We start from the raw sequence: 23,078 nt of genomic DNA on the forward strand, positions 1-23,078 counted from the left end.
CTTCAAGTGAAGGATCAAAGCGTAGACAGTTTAAGACACTACTCTCATGGAGAAAAGTCCGCATGGTGCTTATTGTGTTCAATGCCGATTCAATTTCTGTTTTTCATCAACACTCTGAAGTTCCACAGATTTCGGAATGCATCCAGATATGCTTCGGAAACTACTACAAGTCTTCCAGGGAACGATCAAAGCGTAGACAGTTTAAAACATTACTCCCATGGAGAAAAGTCCTCATGGTGCTTATTGTGGTCAATGCCGATGCAATTTTTGTCTTTCATCAACACTCTGATGGTCCACAGATTACAGAATGCAACCAGATGTACTTCGGAAATTACTACTAGTCTTCCAGGGAACGACCAAAACGTAGACAGTTTAAGACATTACTCCCATGGAGAAAAGTCCGCATGGTGCTTATAGTGTTCAATGCCGATTCAATTTGTTTGTTTCATCAACACTCTGAAGGTTCACAGATTATAGAATGCATCCAGATGTGCTTCGGAAACTACTACTAGTCATCCAGGGAACGATCAAAGCGTAGACAGTTTAAGACTGTTCTCCCATGTAGAAAAGTCCGTATGGTGCTTATTGTGTTCAATGCCGATGCAATTTCTGTGTTTCATCAACACTCTGAAGGTCCACAGATTACAGAATGCCTCCAGATGTGCTTCGGAAACTACTACTAGTCTTCCAGTGTACGATCAAAGCGTAGACAGTTTAAGACATTACTCCCATGGAGAAAAGAACGCATGGTGCTTATTGTGTTCAATGCCGATGCAATTTTTGTGTTTCATCAGAACTCTGAAGGTCCACAGATTACAGAATGCATCCAGATGTGCTTCGGAAACTACTACTAGTCTTCCAGTGTACGATCAAAGCGTAGACAGTTTAAGACATTACTCCCATGGAGAAAAGTTCGCATGGTGCTTATTGTGTTCAATGCAGATACAATTTTTGTGTTTCATCAACACTCTGAAGGTCCACAGGTTAAAGAATGCTTCCAAATGTGCATCGGAAACTACTACTAGTCTTGCAGTGTACGGACAAATCGTAGACAGTTTAAGACATTACTCCCATAGAGAAAATTTCGTATGGTGCTTATTGTGTTCAATGCCGATGCAATTTTTATGTTTCATCAACACTCTGAAGGTACACAGATTGCAGAATTCATCCAGATGTGCTTCGGAAACTACTACTAGTCTTACAGTGTACGATCAAAGCGTAGACAGTTTTAGACATAACTCCCAAGGAAAAAAGTCCGCATGGTCCTTATTGTGTTCTATGCCGATGCAATTTTTGTGTTTCATCAACACTCTGAAGGTTCACAGATTACAAAATGCCTCCAGATGTGCTTCGGAAACTACTACTAGTCTTCCAGGGAACGATCGTAGCGTAGACAGTTTAAGACATTACTCTCATGGAGAAAAGTCCGCATGGTGCTTATTGTGTTCAATGCCGATTCAAGATCTGTGTTTCATCAACACTCTGAAGGTAAGCAGATAACAGAATGCCTCCAGATGTGCTTCGGAAACTACTACAAGCCTTCCAGTGTACGATCAAAGCGTAGACAGTTTAAGACATTACTCCCATGGAGAACAGTCCGCATGGTGCTTATTGTGTTCATTGCCGATGCAATTTTTGTGTTTCATCATCACTCTGAAGGTCCACAGATTACAGAATGCATCCAGATGTGCTTCGGAAACTACTACTAGTCTTCCAGGGAACGAAAAAATCGTAGACAGTTTAAGACATTACTCTCATGGAGAAAAGTCCGCATGGTGATTATTGTGTTCAATGCCGATTCAATTTCTGCGTTTCATCAACACTCTGAAGGTCCACAGATTACAGAATGTGTGAAGATGTGCTTCGGAAACTACCACTAGTCTTCCAGTGAACGATCAAAGCGTAGACAGTTTAAGACATTACTCCCATGGAGAAAAGTCGGCATGGTGCTTATTGTGTTTAATGCCGATGCAATTATTGTGTTTCGTGAACACTCTATAGGTCCACAGATTACAGAATGCATCCAGATGTGCTTCGGAAACTACTACTAGTCTTCAAGTGAAGGATCAAAGCGTAGACAGTTTAAGACATTACTCTCATGGAGAAAAGTCCGCATGGTGCTTATTGTGTTCAATGCCGATTCAATTTCTGTTTTTCATCAACACTCTGAAGATCCACAGATTACAGAATGAATCCAGATGTTCTTCGGAAACTACTACTAGTCTTCCAAGGAACGATCAAAGCGTAGACAGTTTAAGACATTACTCTTATGGAGAAAAGTCCGCATGGTGCATATTGTGTTCAATGCAGATGCAATTTCAGTGTTTCATCAACACTCTGAAGATCCACAGATTACAGAATGCAACCACATGTACTTCGGAAACTACTACTAGTCTTCCAGGGAACGATCAAAACGTAGACAGTTTAAGACATTACTCCCATGGAGAAAAGTCCGCATGGTGCTTATTGTGTTCAATGCCGATTCAATTTTTGTGTTTCATCAACACTCTGAACGTGCACAGATTATAGAATGCCTCCAGATGTGCTTCGGAAACTACTACTAGTCTTCCAGGAAACGATCATAGCGTAGACAATTTAAGACATTACTCTTATGGAGAAAAGTCGGCATGGTGCTTATTGTGTTCAATGCCGATGCAATTTTTGTGTTTCATCAACACTCTGAAGGTCCACAGATTGCAGAATGCATCCAGATGTGCTTCGGAAACTACTACTAGTCTTCCAGTGTACGATCAAAGCGTAGACAGTTTAAGACATTACTCCCATGGAGTAAAGTTCGCATGGTGCTTATTGTGTTCAATGCCGATGCAATTTTTGTGTTTCATCAACACTCTGAACGTCCACAGATTACAGAATGCCTTCAGATGTGCTTCGGAAACTACTACTAGTCTGCCATTGTACGATCAAAGCGTAGACAGTTTTAGACATAACTCCCAAGGAAAAAAGTCCGCATGGTGCTTATTGTGTTCTATGCCGATGCAATTTTTGTGTTTCATCAACACTCTGAAGGTTCACAGATTACAGAATGTCTCCAGATGTGCTTCGGAAACTACTACTAGTCTTCCAGGGAACGATCGTAGCGTAGACAGTTGAAGATATTACTCTCATGGAGAAAAGTCCGCATGATGCTTATTGTGTTCAATGCCGATTCAAGTTCTGTGTTTCATCAACACTCTGAAGGTAAGCAGATTACAGAATGCCTCCAGATGTGCTTCGGAAACTACTACTAGTCTTCCAGTGTACGATCAAAGCGTAGACAGTTTAAGACATTACTCTCATGGAGAAAAGTCCGCATGGTGATTATTGTGTTCAATGCCGATTCAATTTCTGCGTTTCATCAACACTCTGAAGGTCCACAGATTACAGAATGCCTGAAGATGTGCTTCGGAAACTACCACTAGTCTTCCAGTGAACGATCAAAGCGTAGACAGTTTAAGACATTACTCCCATGGAGAAACGTCCGCTTGGTGCTTATTGTCTTCAATGCCGATGCAATTTTTGTGTTTCGTGAACACTCTGGAGGTCCACAGATTACAGAATGCATCGATATGTGCTTCGGAAACTACTACTAGTCTTCCAGGGAACGATCAAAGCGTAGACAGTTTAAGACATTACTCTCATGAAGAAAAGTCCGCATGGTGCATATTGTGCTCAATGCCGATGCAATTTCAGTGTTTCATCAACACTCTGAAGATCCACAGATTACAGAATGCATCACGATGTGCTTCGGAAGCTACTACTAGTCTTCCAGGGAACGTTTCAAGCGTAGACAGTTTAAGACATTACTCCCATGGAGAAAAGTCCGCATGGTGTTTTTTGTGTTCAATGCCGATGCAATTTTTGTGTATCATCAACACTCTGAAGGTCCACAGACTACAGAATGCATCCAGATGTGCTTCGGAAACTACTACTAGTCTTCCAGGAAACGATCAAAGCGTAGACAGTTTAAGACATTACTCTCATGGAGAAAAGTCCGCATGGTGCTTATTGTGTTCAATTCCGATGCTATTTCTGTGTTTCATCAACACTCTGAAGATCCATAGATTACAGAATGCATAAAGATGTGCTTCGGAAACTACTACTAGTCTTCCAGGGAACGATCAAAGCGTAGACAGTTTAAGACATTACTCTCAGGGAGAAAAGTCCGCATGGTGCTTATTGTGTTCAATGCCGATGCAATTTTTCTGTTTCATCAACACTCTGGAGGTCCACAGATTACAGAATGCCTCCAGATGTTCTTCGGAAACTACTACTAGTCTTCCAGTGTACGATCAAAGCGTAGACATTTTAAGACAATACTCCCATGGAGAAAAGTCCGCATGAGGCTTATTGTGTTCATTGCCGATGCAATTTTTGTGTTTCATCATCACTCTGAAGGTCCACAGATTACAGAATGCCTCCAGATGTGCTTCGGAAACTATTACTAGTCTTCCAGGGAACGAACAAAACGTAGACAGTTTAAGACATTACTCTCATGGAGAAAAGTCCGCATGGTGATTATTGTGTTCAATGCCGATTTAATTTCTGCGTTTCATCAACACTCTGAAGGTCCACAGATTACAGAATGCCTGAAGATGTGCTTCGGAAACTGCTACTAGTCTTCCAATGAACGATCAAAGCGTAGACAGTTTAAGACATTACTCCCATGGAGAAAAGTCCGCATGGTGCTTATTGTGTTCAATGCCGATGCAATTTTTGTGTTTCATGAACACTCTGGAGGTCCACAGATTACAGAATGCCTCCAGATGTGCTTCGGAAACTACTACTAGTCTTCCAGTGTACGATCAAAGCGTAGACAGTTTAAGACATTACTCCCATGGAGAAAAGTCCGCATGGTGCTTTTTGTGTTCAATGCCGATGCAATTTTTGTGTTTCATCAACACTCTGAAGGTCCACAGATTACAGAATGCCTCCAGATGTGCATCGGAAACTACTACTAGTCTTCCAGTGAACGATCAAAACGTAGACAGTTTAAGACATTACTCTCATGGAGAAAAGTCCGCATGGTTCTTATTGTGTTCAATGCCGATTCAATTTCTGTGTTTCATCAACACTCTGAAGGTCCGCAGATTACAGAATGCCTAAAGATGTGCTTCGGAAACTACTACTAGTCTCCCAGGAAACGATCAATGCGTAAACAGTTTAACACATTACTAACATGGAGAAAAGTCCACATGGTGCTTATTATGTTAAATACCGATGGAATGTTTGGGTTTCATCAACACTCTGAAGGTAAACAGATTACATAATGCATCCAGATGTGCTTCGGAAACTACTACTAGTCTTCCAGGGAACGATTAAAGCGTAGACAGTTTAAGACATTACTACCATGGAAAAAAGTCGGCATGGTGCTTATTGTGTTCAATGCCGATGCAATTTTTGTGTTTCATCAACACTCTGATGGTCCACAAATTGCAGAATGCATAAAGATGTACTTCGGAAACTACTACTAGTCTCCCAGGGAATGATCAAAACGTAGACAGTTTAAGACATTACTCCCTTGGAGAAAAGTCCACATGGTGCATATTGTGTTCAATGCCGATTCAATTTCTGTGTTTCATCAACACTCTGAAATTCCACAGATTACAGAATGCCTCCAGATGTGCCTCGGAAACTGCTACTACTCTTCCAGGGAACCATCTAAGCGTAGATATTTTAAGACATTACTCCCATGGAGAAAACTGCGCATGATGTTTATTGTGTTCAATGCCGATGCAATTTTTGTGTTTCATCAAAGCTCTGAAGTTCCACAGATTACAGAATGCATGCAGATGTGCTTCGGAAACTACTACTAGTCTTCCAGGGAACGACCAAAGCGTAGACAGTTTAAGACATTACTCCCATGGAGAAAAGTCCGCATGGTGCTTATTGTGTTCAATGCCGATGCAATTTTTGTATTTCATCAACACTCTGAAGGTCCACAGATTACAGATTGCCTCCAGATTTGCTTCGGAAACTACTACTAGTCTTCCAGGGAACGATCAAAGCGTAGACAGTTTAAGACATTACTCCCATGGAGAAAAGTCCGCATGGTGCTTATTGTGTTCAATGCCGATGCAATTATTGTGTTTCATCAACACTCTGATGGTCCACAAATTACAGAATGCATAAAGATGTACTTCGGAAACTACTACTAGTCTCCCATCGAATGATCAAAACGTAGACAGTTTAAGACATTACTCCCTTGGAGAAAAGTCCGCATGGTGCTTATTGTGTTCAATGCCGATTCAATTTCTGTGTTTCATCAACAATCTGAAGGTCCGCAGATTACAGAACGCCTCCAGATGTGCTTCGGAAATTACTACTAGTCTTCCAGTGTACCATCAAAGCGTAGACAGTTTAAGACATTACTCCCATGGAGAAAAGTCCGCATGGTGCTTTTTGTGTTCAATGCCGATGAAATTTTTGTGTTTCATCAACATTCTGAAAGTCCACAGATTACAGAATGCCTCCAGATGTGCATCGGAAACTACTACTAGTCTTCCAGTGAACGATCAAAACGTACACAGTTTAAGACATTACTCTCATGGAGAAAAGCCCACATGGTTCTTATTGTGTTCAATGCCGATTCAATTTCTGTGTTTCATCAACACTCTGCAGGTCCGCAGATTACAGAATGCCTAAAGGTGTGCTTCGGAAACTACTACTAGTCTTCCAGTGTACGATCAAATTGTAGACAGTTTAAGACATTACTCCCATGGAGAAAAGTCCGCATGGTGCTTATTGTGTTCAATGCCGATGTAATTTTTGTGTTTCATCAACACTCTGAAGGTCCACAGATTACAGAATGCCTCCAGATGTGCTTCGGAAACTACTACTAGTCTTCCAGGGAACGATCAAAGCGTAGACAGTTTAAGATATTACTCTCATGGAGAAAAGTCCGCATGGTGATTATTGTGTTCAATTCCGATTCAATTTCTGCGTTTCATCAACACTCTGAAGGTCCACAGATTACAGAATGCCTCCAGATGTGCTTCGGAAACTACCACTAGTCTTCCTGTGAACGATCAAAGCGTAGACAGATTAAGACATTACTCCCATGGAGAAAAGTCCGCACGGTGCTTATTGTGTTCAATGCCGATGCAATTTTTGTGTTTCATCAACACTCTGAAGGTCCACAGATTACAGAATGCCTCCAGATGTGCCTCGGAAACTACTACTAGTCTTCCAGTGAACGATCAAAGCGTAGACAGTTCAAGACATTACTCCCATGAGGAAAGTCCGCATAGTGATTATTGTGTCCAGTGCCGATGCAATTTTTGTGTTTCATCAACACTCTGAAGGTCCACAGATTACAGAATGCATCCAGAAGTGCTTCGGAAACTACTACTAGTCTTCCAGGGAACAATCAAAGCGTAGACAGTTTACGACATTAATCTCATGGAGAAAAGTCCGCATGGTGCATATTGTGTAAAAATGCTGATCCACTTTCTGTGTTTCATCAACACTCTGAAGATCCACAGATTACAGAATGCCTCCAGATGTGCCTCGGAAACTACTACTACTCTTCCAGGGAACCATCTAAGCGTAGATAGTTTAAGACATTACTCCCATGGAGAAAACTGCGCATGATGTTTATTGTGTTCAATGCCGATGCAATTTTTGTGTTTCATCAAAGCTCTGAAGTTCCACAGATTACAGAATGCATGCAGATGTGCTTCGGAAACTACTACTAGTCTTCCAGGGAACGACCAAAGCGTAGACAGTTTAAGACATTACTCCCATGGAGAAAAGTCCGCATGGTGCTTATTGTGTTCAATGCCGATGCAATTTTTGTGTTTCATCAACACTCTGATGGTCCACAAATTACAGAATGCATAAAGATGTACTTCGGAAACTACTACTAGTATCCCATCGAATGATCAAAACGTAGACAGTTTAAGACATTACTCCCTTGGAGAAAAGTCCGCATGGTGCTTATTGTGTTCAATGCCGATTCAATTTCTGTGTTTCATCAACAATCTGAAGGTCCGCAGATTACAGAACGCCTCCAGATGTGCTTCGGAAATTACTACTAGTCTTCCAGTGTACCATCAAAGCGTAGACAGTTTAAGACATTACTCCCATGGAGAAAAGTCCGCATGGTGCTTTTTGTGTTCAATGCCGATGAAATTTTTGTGTTTCATCAACACTCTGAAAGTCCACAGATTACAGAATGCCTCCAGATGTGCATCGGAAACTACTACTAGTCTTCCAGTGAACGATCAAAACGTACACAGTTTAAGACATTACTCTCATGGAGAAAAGCCCACATGGTTCTTATTGTGTTCAATGCCGATTCAATTTCTGTGTTTCATCAACACTCTGCAGGTCCGCAGATTACAGAATGCCTAAAGGTGTGCTTCGGAAACTACTACTAGTCTTCCAGTGTACGATCAAATTGTAGACAGTTTAAGACATTACTCCCATGGAGAAAAGTCCGCATGGTGCTTATTGTGTTCAATGCCGATGTAATTTTTGTGTTTCATCAACACTCTGAAGGTCCACAGATTACAGAATGCCTCCAGATGTGCTTCGGAAACTACTACTAGTCTTCCAGGGAACGATCAAAGCATAGACAGTTTAAGATATTACTCTCATGGAGAAAAGTCCGCATGGTGATTATTGTGTTCAATTCCGATTCAATTTCTGCGTTTCATCAACACTCTGAAGGTCCACAGATTACAGAATGCCTCCAGATGTGCTTCGGAAACTACCACTAGTCTTCCTGTGAACGATCAAAGCGTAGACAGATTAAGACATTACTCCCATGGAGAAAAGTCCGCACGGTGCTTATTGTGTTCAATGCCGATGCAATTTTTGTGTTTCATCAACACTCTGAAGGTCCACAGATTACAGAATGCCTCCAGATGTGCCTCGGAAACTACTACTAGTCTTCCAGTGAACGATCAAAGCGTAGACAGTTCAAGACATTACTCCCATGAGGAAAGTCCGCATAGTGATTATTGTGTCCAGTGCCGATGCAATTTTTGTGTTTCATCAACACTCTGAAGGTCCACAGATTACAGAATGCATCCAGAAGTGCTTCGGAAACTACTACTAGTCTTCCAGGGAACAATCAAAGCGTAGACAGTTTACGACATTAATCTCATGGAGAAAAGTCCGCATGGTGCATATTGTGTTCAATGCTGATCCAATTTCTGTGTTTCATCAACACTCTGAAGATCCACAGATTACAGAATGCCTCCAGATGTGCCTCGGAAACTACTACTACTCTTCCAGGGAACCATCTAAGCGTAGATAGTTTAAGACATTACTCCCATGGAGAAAACTGCGCATGATGTTTATTGTGTTCAATGCCGATGCAATTTTTGTGTTTCATCAAAGCTCTGAAGTTCCACAGATTACAGAATGCATGCAGATGTGCTTCGGAAACTACTACTAGTCTTCCAGGGAACGACCAAAGCGTAGACAGTTTAAGACATTACTCCCATGGAGAAAAGTCCGCATGGTGCTTATTGTGTTCAATGCCGATGCAATTTTTGTGTTTCATCAACACTCTGATGGTCCACAAATTACAGAATGCATAAAGATGTACTTCGGAAACTACTACTAGTATCCCATCGAATGATCAAAACGTAGACAGTTTAAGACATTACTCCCTTGGAGAAAAGTCCGCATGGTGCTTATTGTGTTCAATGCCGATTCAATTTCTGTGTTTCATCAACACTCTGAATGTCCGCAGATTACAGAATGCCTAAAGATGTGCTTCGGAAACTACTACTAGTCTTCCAGTGTACGATCAAATTGTAGACAGTTTAAGACATTACTCCCATGGAGAAAAGTCCGCATGGTGCTTATTGTGTTCAATGCCGATGTAATTTTTGTGTTTCATCAACACTCTGAAGGTCCACAGATTACAGAATGCCTCCAGATGTGCTTCGGAAACTACTACTAGTCTTCCAGGGAACGATCAAAGCGTAGACAGTTTAAGATATTACTCTCATGGAGAAAAGTCCGCATGGTGATTATTGTGTTCAATTCCGATTCAATTTCTGCGTTTCATCAACACTCTGAAGGTCCACAGATTACAGAATGCCTCCAGATGTGCTTCGGAAACTACCACTAGTCTTCCTGTGAACGATCAAAGCGTAGACAGATTAAGACATTACTCCCATGGAGAAAAATCCGCATGGTGCTTATTGTGATCAATGCCGATGCAATTTTTGTGTTTCATCAACACTCTGAAGGTCCACAGATTACAGAATGCTTCCAGATGTGCCTCGGAAACTACTACTAGTCTTCCAGTGAACGATCAAAGCGTAGACAGTTTAAGACATTACTCCCATGAGGAAATTCCGCATAGTGATTATTGTGTCCAATGCCGATGCAATTTTTGTGTTTCATCAACACTCTGAAGGTCCACAGATTACAGAATGCATCCAGATGTGCTTCGGAAACTACTACTAGTCTTCCAGGGAACAATCAAAGCGTAGACAGTTTACGACATTAATCTCATGGAGAAAAGTCCGCATGGTGCATATTGTGTTCAATGCCGATCCAATTTCTGTGTTTCATCAACACTCTGAAGATCCACAGATTACAGAATGCATCCAGATGTGCTTCGGAAACTACTACTAGTCTCCCAGGGAACGATCAATGCGTAAACAGTTTAACACATTACTAACATGGAGAAAAGTCGACATGGTGCTTATTATGTTCAATGCCGATGGAATTTTTGGGTTTCATCAACACTCTGAAGGTAAACAGATTACAGAATGCATCCAGATGTGCATCGGAAACTACTACTAGTCATCCAAGAAGCGATCAAAGCGTAGACAGTTTAAGACATTATTCCCATGGAAAAAAGTCGGCATGGTGCTTATTGTGTTCAATGCCGATGGAATTTTTGTGTTTCATCAACACTCTGAAGTTCCACAGATTACAGAATGCCTCCAGATGTGCTTCGGAAACTACTACTAGTCTTCCAGTGTACGATCAAAGCGTAGACAGTTTAAGACATTACTCCCATGGAGAAAAGTCCGCATGGTGCTTTTTGTGTTCAATGCCGATGCAATTTTTGTGTTTCATCAACACTCTGAAGGTTTACAGATTATAGAATGCATCCAGATGTGCTTCGGAAACTACTACTAGTCATCCAGGAAACGATCAAAGATTAGACAGTTTAAGACAATTCTTTCATGGAAAAAAGTCCGTATGGTGCATATGGTGTTCAATGCCGATGCAATTTCTGTGTTTCACCACCACTCTGAAGGTCCACAGATTACAGAATGCATCCAGATGTGCTTCGGAAACTACTACTAGTCTTCCAGGGAACGATCAAAGCGTAGACAATTTAAGACATTACTCCTATGGAGAAAAGTCGGTATGGTGCTTATTGTGTTCAATGCCGATGCCATTTTTGTGTTTCATCAACACTCTGAAGGTCCACAGATTACAGAATGCATCCAGATGTGCTTCGGAAACTACTACTAGTCTTCCAGTGTACGATCAAATCGTAGACAGTTTAAGACATTACTCCCATGGAGAAAAGTCCGCATGGTGCTTATTGTGTTCAATGCCGATTCAATTTCTGTGTTTCGTCAACACTCTGAAGGTCCGCAGATTACAGAATGCCTCCAGATGTGCTTCGGATACTACTACTAGTCTTCCAGTGTACGATCAAAGCGTAGACAATTTAAGACATTACTCCCATGGAGAAAAGCCAGCATGGTGTTTTTTGTGTTCAATGCCAATGCAATTTTTGTGTTTCATCAACACTCTGAAGGTCCACAGATTACAGAATGCTTCCAGATGTGCATTGGAAACTACTACTAGTCTTCCAGTGAACGATCAAAGCGTGGACAGTTTAAGACATTACTCTCATGGAGAAAAGTTCGCATGGTTCTTATTGTGCTCAATGCCGATTCAATTTCTGTGTTTCATCAACACTCTGAAGGTCCGCAGATTACAGAATACCTCAAGATGTGCTTCGGAAACTACTACTAGTCTTCCCGTGTACGATAAAATGGTAGACAGTTTAAGACATTACTCCCATAGAGAAAAGTCCGCATGGTGCTTATTGTGTTCAATGCCGATGCAATTTTTGTGTTTCATCAACACTCTGAAGGTCCACAGATTACAGAATGCCTCCAGATGTGCTTGGAAACTACCACTAGTCTTCCAGGGAACGATCAAAGCGTAGACAGTTTAAGACATTACTCTCATGGAGAAAAGTCCGCATGGTGATTATTGTGTTCAATTCCGATTCAATTTCAGCGTTTCATCAACACTCTGAAGGTCGACAGATTACAGAATGCCTCCAGATGTGCTTCGGAAACTACCACTAGTCTTCCTGTGAACGATCAAAGCGTAGACAGATTAAGACATTACTCCCATGGAGAGAAGTCCGCATGTTGCTTATTGTGTTCAATGCCGATGCAATTTTTGTGTTTCATCAACACTCTGGAGGTCCACAGATTACAGAATGCCTCCAGATGTGCTTCGGAAACTACTACTAGTCTTCCAGGGAACAATCAAAGCGTAGACAGTTTAAGACATTAATCTCATGGAGAAAAGTCCGCATGGTGCATATTGTGTTCAATGCCGATGCAATTTCTGTGTTTCATCAACACTCTGATGATCCACAGATTACAGAATGCATCCAGATGTGCTTTGGAAACTACTACTAGTCCTCCAGGGAACGATCAATGCGTAAACAGTTTAACGCATTACTAACATGGAGAAAAGTCCACATGGTGCTTATTATGTTCAATGCCGATGCAGTTTTTGGATTTCATCAACACTCTGAAGGTAAACAGATAACAGAATGAATCCAGATGTGCTTCGGAAACTACTACTAGTCTTCCAGGGAGCGATCTAAACGTAGATAGTTTAAGACATTACTCCCATGGAGAAAACTCCGCATGATGTTTTTTGTGTTCAATGCCGATGCAATTTTTGTGTTTCATCAACACTGTGAAGTTCCTCAGATTACAAAATGCATGCAGATGTGCTTCGGAAACTACCACTAGTCTTCCTGTGAACGATCAAAGCGTAGACAGATTAAGACATTACTCCCATGGAGAAAAGGCCGCATGGTGATTATTGTGTTCAATGCCGATGCAATTTTTGTGTTTCATCAACACTCTGAAGGTCCACAGATTACAGAATGCCTCCAGATGTGCCTCGGAAACTACTACTAGTCTTCCAGTGAACGATCAAAGCGTAGACAGTTTAAGACATTACTCCCATGAGGAAAGTCCGCATAGTGATTATTGTGTCCAATGCCGATGCAATTTTTGTGTTTCATCAACACTCTGAAGGTCCGCAGATTACAGAATGCATCCAGATGTGCTTCGGAAACTACTACTAGTCTTCCAGGGAACAATCAAAGCGTAGACAGTTTACGACATTAATCTCATGGAGAAAAGTCCGCATGGTGCATATTGTGTTCAATGCCGATCCAATTTCTGTGTTTCATCAACACTCTGAAGATCCACAGATTACAGAATGCATCCAGATGTGCTTCGGAAACTACTAATAGTCTCCCAGGGAACGATCAATGCGTAAACAGTTTAACACATTACTAACATGGAGAAAAGTCGACATGGTGCTTATTATGTTCAATGCCGATGGAATTTTTGGGTTTCATCAACACTCTGAAGGTAAACAGATTACAGAATGCATCCAGATGTGCATCGGAAACTACTACTAGTCTTCCAAGAAGCGATCAAAGCGTAGACAGTTTAAGACATTACCCTAATGGAGAAAAGTTAGCATGGTGCTTATTGTGTTCAATGCCGATGCAATTTTTGGGTTTCATCTACACTCTGAAAGTAAACAAATTACAGAATGCATCCAGATGTGCTTCGGAAACTACTACTAGTCTTCCAGGGAACGATCAAATCGTAGACAGTTTAAGACATTACTCTTATGGAGAAAAGTCCGCATGGTGCTTATTTTGTTCAATGGCGATGCAATTTCTGTGTTTCATCAACAGTCTGAAGGTCCACAGATTACAGATTCAATCCAGATGTGCTTCGGAAACTACTCCTAGTCTTCCAGTGTACGATCAAAGCGTAGACAATTTAAGACATTACTCCCATGGAAAAAAGTCGGCATGGTGCTTATTGTGTTCAATGCCGATGCAATTTTTGTGTTTCATCAACACTCTGAAGTTCCACAAATTACAGAATGCCTCCAGATGTGCTTCGGAAACTACTACTAGTCTTCCAGGGAACGATCAAAGCGTAGACAGTTTAAGACATTACTCTCATGGAGAAAAGTCCGCATGGTGCATATTGTGTTCAATGCCGATGAAATTTTGTGTTTCATCAACACTCCTAAGATCCACAGATTACAGAACGCATCACGATTTGCTTCGGAAACTACTACTAGTCTTCCAGGGAACGTTTAAAGGGTAGACAGTTTAAGACATTACTCTCATGGAGAAAAGTCCGCATGGTGCTTATTGTGTTCAATGCCGATTCAATTTCTGTGTTTCGTCAACACTCTGAAGGTCCGCAGATTACAGAATGCCTCCAGATGTGCTTCGGATTCTACTACTAGTCTTCCCGTGTACGATCAAATGGTAGACAGTTTAAGACATTACTCCCATAGAGAAAAGTCCGCATGGTGCTTATTGTGTTCAATGCCGATGCAATTTTTGTATTTCATCAACTTTCTGAAGGTCCACAGATTACAGAATGCCTCCAGATGTGCTTGGAAACTACTACTAGTCTTCCAGGGAACAATCAAAGCGTAGACAGTTTAAGACATTAATCTCATGGAGAAAAGTCTACATGGTGCATATTGTGTTCAATGCCGATGCAATTTCTGTGTTTCATCAACACTCTGAAGATCCACAGATTACAGAATGCATCCAGATGTGCTTCGGAAACTACTACTAGTCCTCCAGGGAACGATCATTGCGTAAACAGTTTAACACATTACTAACATGGAGAAAAGTCCACATGGTGCTTATTATGTTCAATGGCGATGCAGTTTTTGGGTTTCATCAACACTCTGAAGGTAAACAGATAACAGAATGTATCCAGATGTGCTTCGGAAACTACTACTAGTCTCCCAGGGAACGATCTAAACGTAGATAGTTTAAGACATTACTCCCATGGAGAAAACTGCGCATGATGTTTTTTGTGTTCAATGCCGATGCAATTTTTGTGTTTCATCAACACTCTGAAGTTCCACAGATTACAGAATGCTTGCAGATGTGCTTCGGAAACTACTACTAGTCTTCCAGGGAACGATGAAAGCGTAGACAGTTTAAGACATTACTCCCATGGAGAAAAGTCCGCATGGTGCTTATTGTGTTCAATGCCGATGCAATTTTTGTATTTCATCAACACTCTGAAGGTCCACAGATTACAGAATGCCTCCAGATGTGCTTCGGAAACTACTACTAGTCCTCCAGTGTACGTTCAAAGCGTAGACAGTTTAAAACGTTACCCCCATGGAGAAAAGTCCGCATGGTGCTTTTTGTGTTCAATGCCGATGCAATTTTTGTGTTTCATCAACACTCTGAAGGTCCACGGATTACAGAATGCCACCAGATGTGCATCGGAAACTACTACTAGTCTTCCAGTGAACGATCAAAGCGTAGACAGTTTAAGACATTACTCTAATGGAGAAAAGTCCGCATGGTGCTTATTGTGTTCAATGCCGATGCAATTTTTGGTTTTCATCAACACTCTGAAGGTAAACAAATTACAGAATGCATCCAGATGTGCTTCGGAAACTACTACTAGTCATCCAGGGAACGATCAAATCGTAGACAGTTTAAGACATTACTCTCATGGAGAAAAGTCCGCATGGTGCTTATTTTGTTCAATGGCGATGCAATTTCTGTGTTTCATCAACACTCTGAAGGTCCACAGATTACAGAATGCATCCAGATGTGCTTCGGAAACTACTCCTAGTCCTCCAGTGTACGATCAAAGCGTAGACAATTTAAGACATTACTCCCATGGACAAAAATCCGTGTGATGTTTATCGTGTTCAATGCCGATGCAATTTTTGTGTTTCATCAACACTCTGAAGTTCCACAGATTACAGAATGCATGCAGATGTGCTTCGGAAACTACTACTAGTCTTCCAGGGAACGATCAAAGCGTAGACAGTTTGAGACATTACTCCCATGGAGAAAAGTTCGCATGGTGCTTATTGTGTTCAATGCCGATGCAATTTCTGTGTTTCATCAACACTCTGAAGGTATACAGATTACAGAATGCCTCCAGATGTGCTTCGGAAACTACTGCTAGTCTTCCAGTGAACGATCACAGCTTAGTCAGTTTAAGACGTTACTCTCATGGAGAAAGGTCCGCATGGTGCTTATTGTGTTCAATGCCGATTCAATTTCTGTGTTTCATCAACACTCGGAAGGTCCACAGATTACAGAATGCCTCCAGATGTGCTTCGGAAACTACTACTAGTCTTACAGTGAACGATCAAAGCATAGACAGTTTAAGACATTACTCTCATGGAGAAAAGTCCGCATGGTGCTTATTGTGTTCAATGCCGATTCAATTTCTGTTTTTTATCAACACTGTAAAGGTCCACAAATTACAGAATGCACCAGATGTTCTTCGGAAACTACTACTTGTCTTCCTGAGTACGATCAAAGCGTAGACAGTTTAAGAAATTACTCCCATGGAGAAAAGTCCGCATGGTGCTTATTGTGTTCAATGCCGATGATATTTTTGTGATTCATCAACACTCTGAAGGTTCACAGATTACAGAATGCATCCAAATGTGCTTCGGAAACTGCTACTAGTCTTCCAGGGAACGTTTAAAGCGTAGACAGTTTAAGACATTACTCTCATGGAGAAAAGTCCGCATGGTGCTTATTGTGTTCGATGCCGATTCAATTTCTGTGTTTCATCAACACTCTGAAGGTCCGCAGATTACAGAATGCCTCCAGATGTGCTTCGGAAACTACTACTAGTCCTCCAGTGTACGATCAAAGCGTAGACAGTTTAAGACATTACTCCCATGGAGAAAAGTCCGCATGGTGTTTTTTGTCTGCAATGCCGATGCAATTTTTGTGTTTCATCAACACTCTGAAGGTCCACAGATTACAGAATGCCTCCAGATGTGCTTCGGATTCTACTACTAGTCTTCCCGTGTACGATCAAATGGTAGACAGTTTAAGACATTACTCTCATGGAGAAAAGTCCGCATGGTGCTTATTGTGTTCAATGCCGATGCAATTTTTGTATTTCATCAACACTCTGAAGGTTTACAGATTACAGAATGCCTCCAGATGTGCTTGGAAACTACTACTAGTCTTCCAGGGAACAATCAAAGCGTAGACAGTTTAAGACATTAATCTCATGGAGAAAAGTCTACATGGTGCATATTGTGTTCAATGCCGATGCAATTTCTGTGTTTCATCAACACTCTGAAGATCCACAGATTACAGAATGCATCCAAATGTGCTTCGGAAACTACTACTAGTCCCCCAGGGAACGATCATTGCGTAAACAGTTTAACACATTACTAACATGGAGAAAAGTCCACATGGTGCTTATTATGTTCAATGGCGATGCTGTTTTTGGGTTTCATCAACACTCTGAAGGTAAACAGATAACAGAATGTATCCAGATGTGCTTCGGAAACTACTACTAGTCTTCCAGGGAACGATCTAAACGTAGATAGTTTAAGACATTACTCCCATGGAGAAAACTCCGCATGATGTTTTTTGTGTTCAATGCCGATGCAATTTTTGTGTTTCATCAACACTCTGAAGTTCCACAGATTACAGAATGCATGCAGATGTGCTTCGGAAACTACTACTAGTCTTCCAGGGAACGATGAAAGCGTAGACAGTTTAAGACATTACTCCCATGGAGAAAAGTCTGCATGGTGCTTTTTGTGTTCAATGCCGATGCAATTTTTGTGTTTCATCAACACTCTGAAGGTCCACGGATTACAGAATGCCACCAGATGTGCATCGGAAACTACTACTAGTCTTCCAGTGAACGATCAAAGCGTAGACAGTTTAAGACATTACTCTAATGGAGAAAAGTCCGCATGGTGCTTATTGTGTTCAATGCCGATGCAATTTTTGGTTTTCATCAACACTCTGAAGGTAAACAAATTACAGAATGCCACCAGATGTGCATCGGAAACTACTACTAGTCTTCCAGTGAACGATCAAAGCGTAGACAGTTTAAGACATTACTCTAATGGAGAAAAGTCCGCATGGTGCTTATTGTGTTCAATGCCGATGCAATTTTTGGTTTTCATCAACACTCTGAAGGTCCACAGATTACAGAATGCATCCAGATGTGCTTCGGAAACTACTCCTAGTCCTCCAGTGTACGATCAAAGCGTAGACAATTTAAGACATTACTCCCATGGAAAAAAGTCGGCTGGGTGCTTATTGTGTTCAATGCCGATGCAATTTTTGTGTTTCATCAAAACTCTGAAGTTCCACAGATTACAGAATGCCTCCAGATGTGCCTCGGAAACTACTACTACTCTTCCAGATAACGATCAAAGCGTAGACAGTTTAAGACATTACTCCCATGGACAAAAATCCGTGTGATGTTTATCGTGTTCAATGCCGATGCAATTTTTGCGTTTCATCAACACTCTGAAGTTCCACAGATTACAGAATGCATGCAGATGTGCTTCGGAAACTACTACTAGTCTTCCAGGGAACGATCAAAGCGTAGACAGTTTGAGACATTACTCCCATGGAGAAAAGTTCGCATGGTGCTTATTGTGTTCAATGCCGATGCAATTTCTGTGTTTCATCAACACTCTGAAGGTATACAGATTACAGAATGCCTCCAGATGTGCTTCGGAAACTACTGCTAGTCTTCCAGTGAACGATCACAGCTTAGACAGTTTAAGACGTTACTCTCATGGAGAAAGGTCCGCATGGTGCTTATTGTGTTCAATGCCGATTCAATTTCTGTGTTTCATCAACACTCGGAAGGTCCACAGATTACAGAATGCCTCCAGATGTGCTTCGGAAACTACTACTAGTCTTACAGTGAAAGATCAAAGCATAGACAGTTTAAGACATTACTCTCATGGAGAAAAATCCGCATGGTGCTTATTGTGTTCAATGCCGATTCAATTTCTGTTTTTTATCAACACTGTAAAGGTCCACAGATTACAGAATGCATCCAGATGTTCTTCGGAAACTACTACTTGTCTTCCTGAGTACGATCAAAGCGTAGACAGTTTAAGAAATTACTCCCATGGAGAAAAGTCCGCATGGTGCTTATTGTGTTCAATGCCGATGATATTTTTGTGATTCATCAACACTCTGAAGGTTCACAGATTACAGAATGCATCCAGATGTGCTTCGGAAACTGCTACTAGTCTTCCAGGGAACGTTTAAAGCGTAGACAGTTTAAGACATTACTCTCATGGAGAAAAGTCCGCATGGTGCTTATTGTGTTCGATGCCGATTCAATTTCTGTGTTTCATCAACACTCTGAAGGTCCGCAGATTACAGAATGCCTCCAGATGTGCTTCGGAAACTACTACTAGTCTTCCAGTGTACGATCAAAGCGTAGACAGTTTAAGACATTACTCCCATGGAGAAAAGTCCGCATGGTGTTTTTTGTCTGCAATGCCGATGCAATTTTTGTGTTTCATCAACACTCTGAAGGTCCACAGATTACAGAATGCCTCCAGATGTGCATCGGAAACTACTACTAGTCTTCCAGTGAACGATCAATGCGTAGACAGTTTAAGACATTACTCTCATGGAGAAAAGTCCGCATGGTGCTTATTGTGTTCAATGCCGATGCATATTTTGTGTTTCATCAACACTCTGAAGGTACACCGATTACAGAATGCATCCAGATGTGCTTCGGAAGCTACTACTAGTCTTCCAGGGAACGATCAAGCGTAGACAGTTTAAGACATTACTCCCATGGAGAAAAGTTCGCATGGTGCTTATTGTGTTCAATGCCGATGCAATTTCTTTGTTTCATCAACACTGAGAAGGTCCACAGGTTACAGAATGCATCCAGATGTGCTTCGGAAACTACTACTAGTCTTCCAGTGTACGATCAAAGAGTAGACAGTTTAAGACATTACTCCCATGGAGAAAAGTCCGCATGGTGCTTATTGTGTTCAATGCCGATGCAATTTTTGTGTTTCATCAACACTCTGGAGGTCCACAGATTACAAAATGAATCCAGATGTGCTTCGGAAACTACTACTAGTCTTCCAGTGTACGATCAAAGCGTAGACAGTTTAAGACATTACTCCCATGGAGAAAAGTTCGCATGGTGATTATTGTGTTCAATGCCGATGCAATTTTTGTGTTTCATCAACACTCTGAAGGTCCACAGATTACAGAATGCAACCAGATGTGCTTCGGAAGCTACTACTAGTCTTCCAGGGAACGATCAAAGCGTAGACAGTTTAAGACATTACTCTCATGGAGAAAAGTCCGCATGGTGCATATTGTGTTCAATGCCGATGCAATTTCTGTGTTTCATCAACACTCTGAAGATCCACTGATTACAGAATGCATCGAGATGTGCTTCGGAAACTACTACTAGTCTTCCAGGGAACGTTAAAACGTATACAGTTTAAGACATTACTCTCATGGAGAAAATTCCGCATGGTGCTTATTGTGTTCGATGCCGATTCAATTTCTGTGTTTCATCAACACTCTGAAGATCCACAGATTACAGAATGCATCCAGATGTGCTTCGGAAACTACTACTAGTCCTCCAGGGTACGATCAATGCGTAAACAGTTTAACACATTACTAACATGGAGAAAAGTCCACATGGTGCTTATTATGTTCAATGGCGATGCAGTTTTTGGGTTTCATCAACACTCTGAAGGTAAACAGATAACAGAATGTATCCAGATGTGCTTCGGAAACTACAACTAGTCTTCCAGGGAACGATCTAAACGTAGATAGTTTAAGACATTACTCCCATGGAGAAAACTCCGCATGATGTTTTTTGTGTTCAATGCCGATGCAATTTTTGTGTTTCATCAACACTCTGAAGTTCCACAGATTACAGAATGCATGCAGATGTGCTTCGGAAACTACTACTAGTCTTCCAGGGAACGATGAAAGCGTAGACAGTTTAAGACATTACTCCCATGGAGAAAAGTCCGCATGGTGCTTATTGTGGTCAATGCCGATGCAATTTTTTTATTTCATCAACACTCTGAAGGTCCACAGATTACAGAATGCCTCCAGATGTGCTTCGGAAACTACTATAGTCTTCCAGTGTACGATCAAAGCGTAGACAGTTTAAGACATTACTCCCATGGAGAAAAGTCCGCATGGTGCTTTTTGTGTTCATTGAAGATGCAATTTTTGTGTTTCATCAACACTCTGAAGGTCCACGGTTACAGAATGCCACCAGATGTGCATCGGAAACTACTACTAGTCTTCCAGTGAACGATCAAACCGTAGACAGTTTAAGACATTACTCTAATGGAGAAAAGTCCGCATGGTGCTTATTGTGTTCAATGCCGATGCAATTTTTGGTTTTCATCAACACTCTGAAGGTAAACAAATTACAGAATGCATCCAGATGTGCTTCGGAAACTACTACTAGTCTTCCAGGGAACGATCAAATCGTAGACAGTTTAAGACATTACTCTCATGGAGAAAAGTCCGCATGGTGCTTATTTTGTTCAATGGCGATGCAATTTCTGTGTTTCATCAACACTCTGAAGGTCCACAGATTACAGAATGCATCCAGATGTGCTTCGGAAACTACTCCTAGTCTTCCAGTGTACGATCAAAGCGTAGACAATTTAAGACATTACTCCCATGGAAAAAAGTCGGCTTGGTGCTTATTGTGTTCAATGCCGATGCAATTTTTGTGTTTCTTCAACACTCTGAAGTTCCATAGATTACAGAATGCCTCCAGATGAGCCTCGGAAACTACTACTACTCTTCCAGGGAACGATCAAAGCGTAGACAGTTTAAGACATTACTCCCATGGACAAAAATCCGTGTGATGTTTATCGTGTTCAATGCCGATGCAATTTTTGTGTTTCATCAACACTCTGAAGTTCCACAGATTACAGAATGCATGCAGAGGTGCTTCGGAAACTACTACTAGTCTTCCAGGGAACGATCAAAGCGTAGACAGTTTGAGACATTACTCCCATTGAGAAAAGTTCGCATGGTGCTTATTGTGTTCAATGCCGATGCAATTTCTGTGTTTCATCAACACTCTGAAGGTATACAGATTACAGAATGCCTCCAGATGTGCTTCGGAAACTACTGCTAGTCTTCCAGTGAACGATCACAGCTTAGACAGTTTAAGACGTTACTCTCATGGAGAAAGGTCCGCATGGTGCTTATTGTGTTCAATGCCGATTCAATTTCTGTGTTTCATCAACACTCGGAAGGTCCACAGATTACAGAATGCCTCCAGATGTGCTTCGGAAACTACTACTAGTCTTACAGTGAACGATCAAAGCATAGACAGTTTAAGACATTACTCTCATGGAGAAAAGTCCGCATGGTGCTTATTGTGTTCAATGCCGATTCAATTTCTGTTTTTTATCAACACTGTAAAGGTCCACAGATTACAGAATGCATCGAGATGTTCTTCGGAAACTACTACTTGTCTTCCTGAGTACGATCAAAGCGTAGACAGTTTAAGAAATTACTCCCATGGAGAAAAGTCCGCATGGTGCTTATTGTGTTCAATGCCGATGATATTTTTGTGTTTCATCAACACTCTGAAGGTTCACAGATTACAGAATGCATCCAGATGTGCTTCGGAAACTGCTACTAGTCTTCCAGGGAACGTTTAAAGCGTAGACAGTTTAAGACATTACTCTCATGGAGAAAAGTCCGCATGGTGCTTATTGTGTTCGATGCCGATTCAATTTCTGTGTTTCATCAACACTCTGAAGGTCCGCAGATTACAGAATGCCTCCAGATGTGCTTCGGAAACTACTACTAGTCTTCCAGTGTACGATCAAAGCGTAGACAGTTTAAGACATTACTCCCATGGAGAAAAGTCCGCATGGTGTTTTTTGTCTGCAATGCCGATGCAATTTTTGTGTTTCATCAACACTCTGAAGGTCCACAGATTACAGAATGCCTCCAGATGTGCATCGGAATCTACTACTAGTCTTCC

Source organism: Schistocerca gregaria, chromosome 9 (genome assembly GCF_023897955.1).
Source record: "Schistocerca gregaria isolate iqSchGreg1 chromosome 9, iqSchGreg1.2, whole genome shotgun sequence".
NCBI classification, from domain to species: Eukaryota; Metazoa; Arthropoda; class Insecta; order Orthoptera; family Acrididae; genus Schistocerca; species Schistocerca gregaria.